This window comes from Labrus mixtus, chromosome 1 (genome assembly GCF_963584025.1).
Source record: "Labrus mixtus chromosome 1, fLabMix1.1, whole genome shotgun sequence".
NCBI lineage: Eukaryota > Metazoa > Chordata > Actinopteri > Labriformes > Labridae > Labrus > Labrus mixtus.
Genome location: NC_083612.1, coordinates 1,996,258 through 2,007,930, shown reverse-complemented (window position 1 = coordinate 2,007,930; position 11,673 = coordinate 1,996,258). Strand labels below are relative to the sequence as shown.

At 37.6% G+C, this 11,673-nt stretch overlaps 1 long non-coding RNA gene across 1 annotated transcript; it reads left to right on the top strand.

Moving 5' to 3' along the window:
• The first annotated feature begins 1,038 nt into the window (after window positions 1–1,038).
• LOC132980110 (uncharacterized) lies at window positions 1,039–11,397 on the top strand. Its single transcript, XR_009674137.1, has 3 exons — window positions 1,039–1,088; window positions 10,897–10,978; window positions 11,300–11,397. It is a non-coding gene; the product is annotated as an uncharacterized LOC132980110 (long non-coding RNA).
• The last annotated feature ends 276 nt before the right edge of the window (window positions 11,398–11,673 follow it).

Here is an 11,673-nt window from a genome sequence, read left to right as displayed (position 1 = left end):
AAGCCTCTCACTCGGCCGTTAATATCCCCGTTGTTCAGCGTTTCTCTTTTATCCACATGGAGGCCGTGCAGCTGCTTTGCTATCGGGCATATTCATGGACGGCCTCTGGAGAGATCTGACTCAGTGCACAACACGATGACTAGCTGGTGACAAATGAAAGCACCAATAATCCCATACCAGCTAACACACGCACATGATACAGTATCAAGCTGCTGGCATGTTATATCAGCTGTAATGGTTTTACTGGGAGCAACATAAACTGGGTAAAGCATAGCAGGGCCCCCTCAGTGCCAGTTTACTAGAAATTACACCTAAAATGAGTGTGTGAGTAAAATGTACAGCTCATGTGACCGCCAACTGTTAGTCATTAAACTCCTACCATCCTGCAGTTCCTGGAGTGTCCACTAGAGGCTGGCTGCAGAAGCACAGGAAGTCACATACACACCCATTCTAAAAAGCCTGTTTTTACAGCAGAGATTAACATGTTTACAGCCTGGTTCAAAAAACCAAATAGGTGTGATTAGCTCATGTCTCGATGGACACACACTGTACGGGGGGTGAATGTTTTGATGACTCATCAGTTTTGATTTGATGAAGGATAAGAGTTATTCACAATAAGGCGTGTAGCTGACCTGATTGACAGGTGGGCGCGGTGTAACGGTTTGTCAGGAGGTTTAAAACCCGCCTCAGCTCCAGCTCTCAGCCTGTCGTTAGGTTGACTGAAAGTTAGACTGAGACAGCATTTCCAGCATGGAGACCGCCATCGATGGGACTCCAGCGCCCCCTGCAGCTGCACTTTTAGCCATCAGCTGTTGATAACCAACATGGATGCCAAAAGGGATGTCGTTTGAGAAATGCGAAAACAACAATAAAAACTTCCCCTCTGATCTGAGGTTAATTTAAGGGTTCATGTAGATTTCTTTGCTTTAAGAGAAAAGTGTAAATCCACTACTTGAGTTGTGCTGCACACAGCTGCGGCCATTTTGTTAATGGGGCCGTCTATAAAGCCAGGAGACGTTTCCTCTTGCATGAGGAGAGGTGAGGACGTGCTGCCTTTAACATGTGTCTTAGTCTGATTTAATCATGAAGTAAGTTGCCTTATTTACATTGAACTTTTGTTGTTTTGTTAAGTTTAATCACTGTAAGACCGGACTTTATATCTAATTAAATGATTTAATTACAATGTACATAAATTATTTAAGTTTGATTGCATTACTATAAAATGCTAAGTTTGTTCTACACTCAAGAAAATGATTAATGGCATATTTTGTTTTTAAGTATTTGCTTCCACTATATTTTATTCAAATAGTCATATTTTAAATTTATTTAAATTACTTTGAATCAACATGAATCTTTCACTTCATCACATTATTTAATTAAAGTTGTTAAATGTATGTATAACTTTTAAATATAGCTAGCTCTTATAAGAACGAGATTAAGTTAGTTAAAATATATTAGAACAATTTACATAAACATTCCAGGAACTAGAATTGATTCAAAGCGGACATGACGGCAGAATTCTTTTCGCCATCTCATCTTGGAGGAGCGAGACGTGATCGGACTGTCACGAGTAAGTACATCCTCATTCGTCTTAATAAATAGGTAAATTGTGAACTATGTACGTTTAATATTGGAAAATTTGGTATCGAAACTCAAATATTATGTATATGCATGTATTTATATAAACTCATGAAATCCATCAATGCAAACTTTCTTGTCAAGTTGACTAGCTAGCTAACAGACGCACGGTTCCAACGTTTGTCCGCTGTATTTTCCGTTAGCACGTATCAACGGTCATATATAGCCTAGCTTGTTTTTAAAAACGGACGTTATCAATTGACAACACATGTAAACATTTAGCAAGTTAGGTCCTAGATACTTGCTAACTTTTTTAAGCCAGCTAGAGGAACGGACGTTGGTGTCCACATAACTCTAGATAGAAAACTTTTGATAGAAAACTTTTGATAGAAAACTTTTGATAGAAAACTTTTGATAGAAAACAAAGAGTTGTCGGAGGTAAAATATTGCCCTCTCTTTTTCACGATTGTGGCGGTGAGAATACAAACCATTTTTGTTAGTCTGTAGATGTTTATGCTGAGCTATAGTATAAGATTAGAATGACTATTCAGTGTTTTCCACGCACAGACGATACTTCTAAGCTCAAATAAATTTATGGCCACACAAACATATTTCTGATCTGTTTTTATTTAATTTTTCGTTTATTCATAAAATTTCTGCGTGCGGGGAGAGAAACCTGATTCATGGTCCCTGTGAATGTGGAGTCGTTACTGAATGTGCTCTCTTTGTTACTCTCTCTCTCTCCTCACGGCTCAGTGCAAAACTGAAGCTTTTCATGGCTCCATTTTAAAAATGTTAATGTCTGTGCTTGTGCGTGGATAACTTCAGCAGATTAAAGTTGTGTTGCCCAGGTATCGTCATTCTGTGGGAAACACTGCTATTCCTATGTTACTTGAGTGAAACCACGCTAAAGTTCAATGTTTAAGGCATTAAAATCATTAAATAATGAAAAGACTTAAATACTTGCTTTGGGATTTCAAAAGTTAATCAATTGCATGTTATAACATAAATGCATGTAGTTTCTTAAATAGTTTTCTCTTTAACAGATATCTGATTATTTCAAGCATCCTAATGACCACTGGCATGACAGGGCAACCTCTTGTAAGTATGTTTTTTTTACTTGGAACTTTAATAATCAATCTCTTTCTTATTTCTTTGACCTCACTTTTAGGTCAATTAAATGTTAACTATTCCTTTGGAAATAGATAAACTAATAAAGCAATTAACACATAAATGTTTTCAAGTTTCTTTGGGCTATTTAACTGGTATATTATTATTATTTTTTATTATAAAGTACTGTAAATCCTATTTCTTTAAAAAGTAGTTGGTTTTAGGGTGTTGTAATTTCTTAATATACAACTTACAACTGATATAATTTATTCTTTGTTTTCAGATGTGTGAATGTGGCCATGCAGGTTATGTGACAGCTCATTAACTAACAGGTATGAGTTGCTAAAACATTTACACTATGGCTGGACATGCCTTTATCCATGTATTTATTTTGAGTGTACATTCACAAGTTGGAAGAACCTTTTAAGTCACACGTATCAAAATCATAGAAAGCAAGTTACATCAAAAGTTAATTTGACAACGTTCTCATGTAAGAGGTGTGGATGTGAGGAACTTCCATCTGAAAAAGAGTACTCATGTAAATCAGCAGCTAAGGCAGTATGAATTTATAACTTGCATGTTTGAAGAATGTATGTTTCAGACAAACATATATGCTACATTTAACACTCACAAATATCGGAAACATAATCCCCACACACTTAAAGACTTCAGGGCAGGTGTTGTTAAACTCGTTGGACAGTGTGAGGAATTTAACAATCCTGCAGAAGATGATAATGACTTGTCTTTTGCATGCATAGATACTGTATCAGATACAGATAGTGACATTGGAACTGTAGAAGACCTTCCAAAATTAGTAGAAACAAAAATAGCTTTAATTTGATTGAGGTTAGAACACTTTTTTCATGTTCCATCTACAGCATTTCATGAACTTCTTGATGAACTGCATTATATTTTAAGTACCGTGTCTGTGCCTATAAACTGTAGCAGTCTTACTGAGTTTTTTCAAAACAAAAACCTTGAAGTCGATGACTTAGTTATTAAGGAACTAGCTGATGCACTGTGTACATCTAATCCTTTTGTGAAAGCAATAGGTAAAAGTGGCCCCCTTGCTACATCTTATAAGAGAAAGCAGTACTTAAAGGAATTGTTAAACGTTGTTGAGCCAGTAGAGTTTATCCTTGACCCAAAAAAGGACCTTTCAGTACATCCCATTGTTACAGTCCTTACAACAGTTACTTGATAACAGGGTAATGTTGAATAGTGTTATCAATAACCACAGAACACAGCAAAGTAACACTGAGCCATCTGAAAGCCAGCAGTATCGCTCAATAAGAGACGGTTCATATTTGAAAGAAAACACTTTTCTGTCATGTGATGAGCTAAAACTTTGTCTGACCTTGTATGTTGACAATTTTGAACTTTGCAACCCACTGGGCACTTCATGAAAAAGACATAAATTGTGTGGTGTATATTGAATAACTTGTTCTCATTCAGCGCTCTCTTCAATTTATCTGACACTTTTGTGCAAGAGTAATGATGTGAAAGTTCATGGTTATAGTAGAGTATTGCAGCCACTCTTACAAGACCTTTCAACTTTAGAAGAACACAGAGTCTTTATTGCAAAGCTAGGTACATTTGTAAAAGGAACTGTCCATACTGTAATAGCAGACAATCTGGGAGCTCACGGATTGCCTGGGTTTGTTGAAAGTTTCTCTGGGCAGTATATATGTCGATTTTGCACCGCTCAGAAAATTGAAATTCAAACACAGGATGTTAAATCTGGTGTCTTTTCACTCCGCACAAAAGAACGTCATGAAGGACACGTAAAGTCTGCAGAGGAAACTGGAACCCAGTGCTTTGGCGTTAAGAGAGTGTATTTTAAGCAAAACCCTAAATTATTTTGACGTTACCACCGGCTATCCACCAGACAGCAGTTCATGATTTATTTGAAGGTGTTGTCCCATTTGAACTGTCAGTGTGTTTGAGTGTTCTGATTTCTAAAAAGTCCTTCAGCCTTGAAAGCCTTAACACACTTATCGTCAAATCTCCTTACAAATTGACTGACAAAAAAAACAAGTCTCATATCATACCACTCAACTCTTCAAAAAGACAATCAATAGGTGGTAATGCTCACGAAAATCGGAACTTAATTCGATTACTGCCATTTTTTGTTGGGGACTTAATACTGGAGGGGGAGCTTGCATGGCAAGTGGTTTTAGATCTAAAAGAAATGGTTGAGCTGGTTGTGGCACCTATTCATACAGACGAAACGATTGCCTATCTCACCATTAAACTGTCTGAGCACAGACAAAGATTACTTGAACTTAACCCAGACATTAAACTTTGTCCTAAACACCACTATCTGGAACATTACCCGCACATGATCAGGTGCTTTTGTCCTATTGTTGGGGTATGGACCATGAGATTTGAAGCAAAACATAGTTTTTTTTTTTTTTGTTTTTTTTTTAAACAAGTTGCCCGACAAACAAATAATTTCCAAAATATTGCTCTAACATTAGCAAGTGATAAGTTATCACATTTATTAAGTCTCAGATTTGGAAGTAAGTGTCTCCACAGTCCAGCTGGATGTGCTCAATGAGGAAGTTGTCTTGGCTCTCAAACAAAAGTTTCCAGATATCAAACAAGTTCAACTTGTCACCAAAAAAGGAATAAATTATAGAAATGGGATGATTGTTGCATGTGGCTCAACAGCTGAAATGCCTGAATTCGTAGAGATTATCCAAATGTGCATAATAGGAGATGAATTAAGTTTCATTGTCAGTTTATTTTGTGCATGGTACAGAGACCATTTTAGAGCATATGAGTTGACTTTATCCCCAGGAAAAGAGGTTGCCTTGATTCAGTTTGAGGAGCTAACGGATGGGTATCCACTTGTGGCCTATACAGTCGGAGGAAAGCGTATGGTGACTCTAAAAAGACACATAATCATCAAAGGTTTGATTTTTTATTTTTATTTTTGGATATGTTGCAGTAGCTTGTGTAAGAATGAAATGGATACTTCACCTGTTGAAACATGAATCTGTATTGACATTGGGTCATATATGTAGTAAACTGTGAAATAAACTTTGAAGTTGGTGCCTTTTTGACCGAGAAAAGTCAGAAAGTGTCTCTTTGGCTCATGTGGATGACAGACACCAACTCCCAGAATGCACAGTTTTACACATTTTGTAGTTTTTAAAACACATTATTGCAGGGTTTTTCCTGCATAGAGAATTATTTGGCACCCCCGAAAGAGGTTTTACCCAGCGCCAAATGAAATCACCAGCGCCAAAAGAAACAAAAAAGACGATTCAAATTGCAAATCAATTTAAATTTAACCCTTTAAATTAATTTAATTTAACCCTTTAAATGCCAGTTTGATTACATGATACTGGCATTTAAAGGGTTAAATTCCTGATAATTATTCAATATTTGATAGTTTTGAGCAGGGCTGAAGTTTAAGAGATTTATGCAAAAAAAATATCAATCTGTTCTAGTTTTATAGCAGTTTTTTGTAAGTGGACATTTTTGTCCTTAGTGACTTAAGAGGGTAGTAAATTGAACTGATGCCTGAGGGTTAAACAAATGTGTATGTAAAACGAAAACACAATTTAAAGGAAAAGAGCAGCCATCATAGGAAGAGGGTGAAATGCACTGGCAGAATCTGACCTCCCCTGTTTCACTGTTGCAATAAAAACAAATTCTTTACCAGATTTAATTGGGGCTTCAGTAACTTAAGCATAATGATAATATTCTTTATAAAATGGTCAGAAATAACAGGAATTGTCAAATAAGGTAATACAGACTCTACTGTAATACGCAGGTCTATAGTCACGCTGTAGTAAACTAGTGTTAGAATTAAATCAAGACCAATACCTGTCCTCACTGTGTGTTTGTGTCCTCACTCTAGACTGACCGAGCAGGATGGTGGGGCCAATTACATTCAGAGTCCTTTTTGGAGGTGACGAGGATGCAAGAAAACTTGCGATTGCATCTGGAATGCCGCCATCTGTTGAAGAATTGGCTCTTGAAATTAAGACTGTCTTCGGAGTCATGGAGCAGTTCAGGCTTCAGTACAAAGATGTAGACTTTGGAAATGAATTCATGAACCTTTTGTCAATTTCAGACATCGGAGATCGAAGTACTTTAAAAGTTGTGTTCTTGCCTTGTGAGGCTAGCAGCTCTGCAATCACCTCAGTTTCACTCACTGAAGTAAGCCAGTCAATTCAAATGTCTCCCATAAATCTATCTACAAAGTCCTCATCCCAAGAACCAAATGATTCGGTCTCAATTGACTCCCTTAGTAGCAATGCTACCATCATGTCATCCTCTCCTGAGTCCCGGTCCTGCTCTTGGCCTCGACCCTTTGTGGTTCCACGATTTTCATTCTGTGCAGAGATGATTCTCCAGAATGGAAATAATGATTTCATTGCAAAAGGAACACTGCTTGTACTTACCCCTAAGATCAGATCTGACATTCTGGAAGGCCTTTCAGAAGAAATCATCAAGTACACAGCATATCCAAGGGATGGTCAGTTTGATGAAGTAGCTGAGGTCTTGGTTCAGACTTACCCTTGTTTACGGGAAAAAGCAACTCATTCTGGGTATGGTGGATGGAAGGATTACATTAAGATCAAGATGATGAACTTCCGCACCAAGCTTTGCCGAGCTGGACACCCAGAAGTCACAGTGAACTCTCTTAAGAACAAACGAAAAGGTCAGGGGAAACCAGCTGCAAACATAAAAAAGCCCCGGAAGGCAGAAGTTAATTTCTGTCCAAGCCACCCAAAAGGTGAAACTACAGGCAGCCTGGAAGTGGAAAGGGTTTCTCTGTTGACAGAGGTAAAAAGAATAATGAGGCGTTGATCAAGGAAAAGATGCAGCGTACATTTTCATATAGACGACAAGAAGTTCTGCAGGAGCCAATGGTACCAGAGGTCTTCAAAAGATGGCCAGCTCTGTTTGGAGTTTCTGAGGTAAATGTAGTTCTATAGAAGCAAATCACTGCTTTCAGTCGCATAACAACTGTTCCTCTGATTTCAAAATTTGTCAGATAACTTGACAGATATACCCTTGACCTGATGAAGCTTTTCCGTGCCAAAGGAGGAACTGTAGGACAGAAAATCTGCACCATAATGGCACCAACAGCTACTGTAAGTGGGGGTCTTGTCAAGTATTTCTATATCTACACAAAAGACACATTGACAGATTCAGTCAAGCCTAGTTACACTTATAATAAAAAACTTTCAGTGATTTAAAATCATCCTTTCTTTTATTGGTGATTTTTTTTTTTATTGATAAGTACATCGGAAATATTCTGGTTTTATAACAGACTCATCTCTTTTAAAGTTGAAAGGGTTCCAGTACACTCTGCAGCAGCAGAAAGGTGTTAACTAAAGCCAAGTGTTCAAAGTGTGTTGTTTGCAATATAATTGACAAAAAAAATCACATTCCAACCTGAGCCTCAACTGTTTTTTTTTCTTCTATTTACCCCCTCTTCAGGCATCGCTGAGTAACTTCACTTGAATATTAAAATATTAAAAACTATCAGAAGTCCGAAAATAACTTTACTATATTTTTATTGTGCACAAACCATAAATTAAAATATCTTCTTTACATTAAAATTGTCCTTTAAAAGGAAATCTGTTTTAATCAGTCATGATTTCTCTGCTCTTTGAATTTCATACAATGTGTTTCTCTTTGAATATTTTTCAGTGTGAAAACAGCCCTCACCAGGGACTGTGTAGTGAGGAGCCTCAGCATCTATCTCAATGAGGACATGGAGACACTCGTCAAAGAGTACATGGTTAGTTTATTTCAACCTGCCGTTTGTTATAAATGTTTTACAGGTATAATTGCATTGATGGACATGTCGAATGTCTCATACATCTTTACTTTTTTTCATCCAGCACAGCGAATGTGCTGAGGCTGAGTGTGGGATTGAACATGGGCATTTACGTGACTCGTGTGGAAGGAGCAGACCTTGCTGATGAACCAGCTGATGTTGGAGTGGTACTTGAAGGCGTGGAAGTAGTGAAAGACCTGCAAAGTGTCACACTTGGATGTGTGACGCTCTTTGGCCTGATTTATGCGCTCAATCTGAGTTATCCTAAGGACCTGAAGTGTACATTCGAAGTATTTCAGAAAGTCCTGATGGAACTCGACTCATCCAAACTTTCACCTGAAGTACAAGCCTTGAAAATAAAAATGCTCCAGTGATTGATCTGTCCAGATAAACTTCCCTTAGACCACATTTCAAAGTGGTTTTCTTGCTCTTAGGGATTTGTGTTGTTTCTTTTAACGTTTAACTTCTCAAAGTTCTTGCTATAATTTTCATGGAAACTGTAGACATTTTCTTGTACATGTGAGCCACCAAGCTATTTTATGTTACTTATGGACAAGTGTCAATGCCAGCAGACAGACTTCTCACCTGAGCCTTGTGTTGGTGTTCTGCATCGCAATCTGAAAATGTATCCCAGAATCGTTATCTTCTGAGATACAACAGCTAATGTTTCCTGACTTTTTGTACACTGCATGTTACTTACTTAAGTGTCGATGTCAGCAGAAAAGTTGCTCCTTTAAAAGAATAGAAGAGTTGGGATCTTCTCAGTTCCTTTAAATAACAGTTAAGATCGAGAAGGTAACTGTATGCCTGAATGTTTTTTGCACACATCATTATTGACCACTGGTTCTGTGTAGGTGTGTCTAATGTCTGGCATTAGTGCAATACTGTGGTTCTTCTGAGTCCTCTGAACTACTGTTCTGAAAGCATAAATAAAATTCTAACCAAGGAGTTCGTTCCATTTTTGTGTATTCTTTGATGTAGCTGTGGAATGATCGGGGTAAAAACATGTTTTAATACTATATATATATAAAGTTTATGAATAAAATTATATTACATTTGGCCCATTGTACTAACCTACTTTCTATGCATTTCAAACAAATACGTTCTATGTATGATAAACAAATAACATAATTAATTGTACATTTAAAATGGATACGTAAAAATATTACATAAATCTCAAATTTATGTATTTCATTAAGGTTTGACTTAAACATGTGACTCACAAAGTTTATTACATTGTTTTATGTAAAAACTGTATAATAAAAATGAATGGAAATTTTATATGCAATTAAAAAACATAAATCTTATCAGACCTAAATATTTTTGTGAGTGTACTAACTTGTAGACATAGTCGAATGTTTGAATAACTTTAAGTTAAATGGCCTTAAAATACAAAGTTTTAGTAATAACCACGCCTCTTCATGTCCTTTGCGTTGTGAAGCAGCGCCATTTGAAATTTTAGGTTGCAGGTAACGGGCATCTTTGCTGCAACTTCGTCCTCCGGACCGTTGAGTCCGGTAACGCTGTTTTCTCTTTATTATTATGAGTGTGTCAGTTCGAGGGGCTGTTGGTGAGGAGTGAGATGTGTTTTAACTCTGACAGCAGTGGAAACCTTGTTTTCACAGTTAACTTAAACATTTTCACCCCCTAGCTACCTTTTAGCTAGCGTTACTTTTCTCATTGTAGGAGAGGCTGTTTGGGAGAAATTAAAACTGTTTAAATGTTTGCCAGACATTTTTCACCTCTTATCTAGGCTAACTGTTAGCTGCACCTCGCCACTTTTCGTACCCGGGTGGCTATTTGTGAGCAGTGAAAACGGGACATCATTCCCCTGCTAGCTACCTGTTAACTAACTATCCTGTTTTTGTTACTGTCGTGTGGCGGACACCGCTTCACATTGAACATCTGAAGGGACCAGCGACACAGAAGGATACGAGGCGGGCTTCACAGCACTATTCCAGCGGAGGAGAGATTGTGGCGATGGCCCGGCTGTTGAACAACGGTCTAATGAATCTGATGAGTGCTGTTAAGTTCACTTTAGCCAACACGTTGTATTTTGAGACGGCCATTGATTGAAATAGGCGCAGTGAAGGTTAAATAAACTGAAACACTATCTCATGCAGCTGGCTCATGCTCAGGTCTCCCTGAATTTGCCCAGATTGAAAAGATTGTTGCAGCTAATGCAGAAATTCTGTTTGTCTGCCACAAAATGACAGCATGGTTCTGTAAGTACTGAAGATCGTACCAACTTCACTGTAATGATGTCACCTGTATGTGTGTGGTCGAGCTGTCAGAGTTAAATGATGTCCTCCTGCTATCAGTGTTCAGGGTACAAGGAGAATCTATGGTGACACTGAGAAGATTTGTTATTTGCTAAATACCTGTCCATCCTTTTTCCCCAGATGGCCGTGCAACAGAAACGAACCATGAGGGTTATTGTCTGTGAGGGAGACATACGAAAGATGACTTTTACATCAGACAAAGGTGAGTTGAGTTGTCTACATCAGTCTTCTCCCTGTCTTCCCACAATCTAAGTTTCTCCCCTTTGCCTTTATCGTTCCTTTCTCTCAGTTTCTCAGTCTCTGTCCTGAACGCTACTGTTCTCTCTACTCTCATCATTTGCTCCTCTCTTGTCTTGTCTCATAATCTTTTCTCCTGTCCTCTCTCCTTTCCTTTCATGCCATTTTGTCTTCTCTCTTCTCTTTCCAGTCTTAAAAATTAGACATTTTTGTCAAAACTTGTGGAAAGTTTTGGAATTTGTTTGATAAGAACTGTGTGTTGTTTTCTATGCCCACTATGTTCCAGACCATGGAGCCAACAGACATCAGGTGCCTTTGTCTTCGGGGACTGCCGGTCATCTTGGGAGGTGATCCTTCCGCCTTCTTCAAGACATGCTTTGTAAGTAAGTGAATTTGATTTAAATGTTTCAGCTGCATTTTCTGTTTTCCATTTTAATTTTGAACCTTTAATTAAAATCATATGCTACTAACTTTTTCCGTGTTTCAAATACTTGTACTTCTATCTTTTGGCTAAACAAATTTTACTAAACAATCTCAATATCTGCATTATTGGTTAATGGCATGACATAAACTGAAAAGACTATAAACATCTTTAAAAAATGGGCTCAATTAATGTTAAATATTTTACTTTGGCTGTACAAATAAAAAGGAAGCACTTGT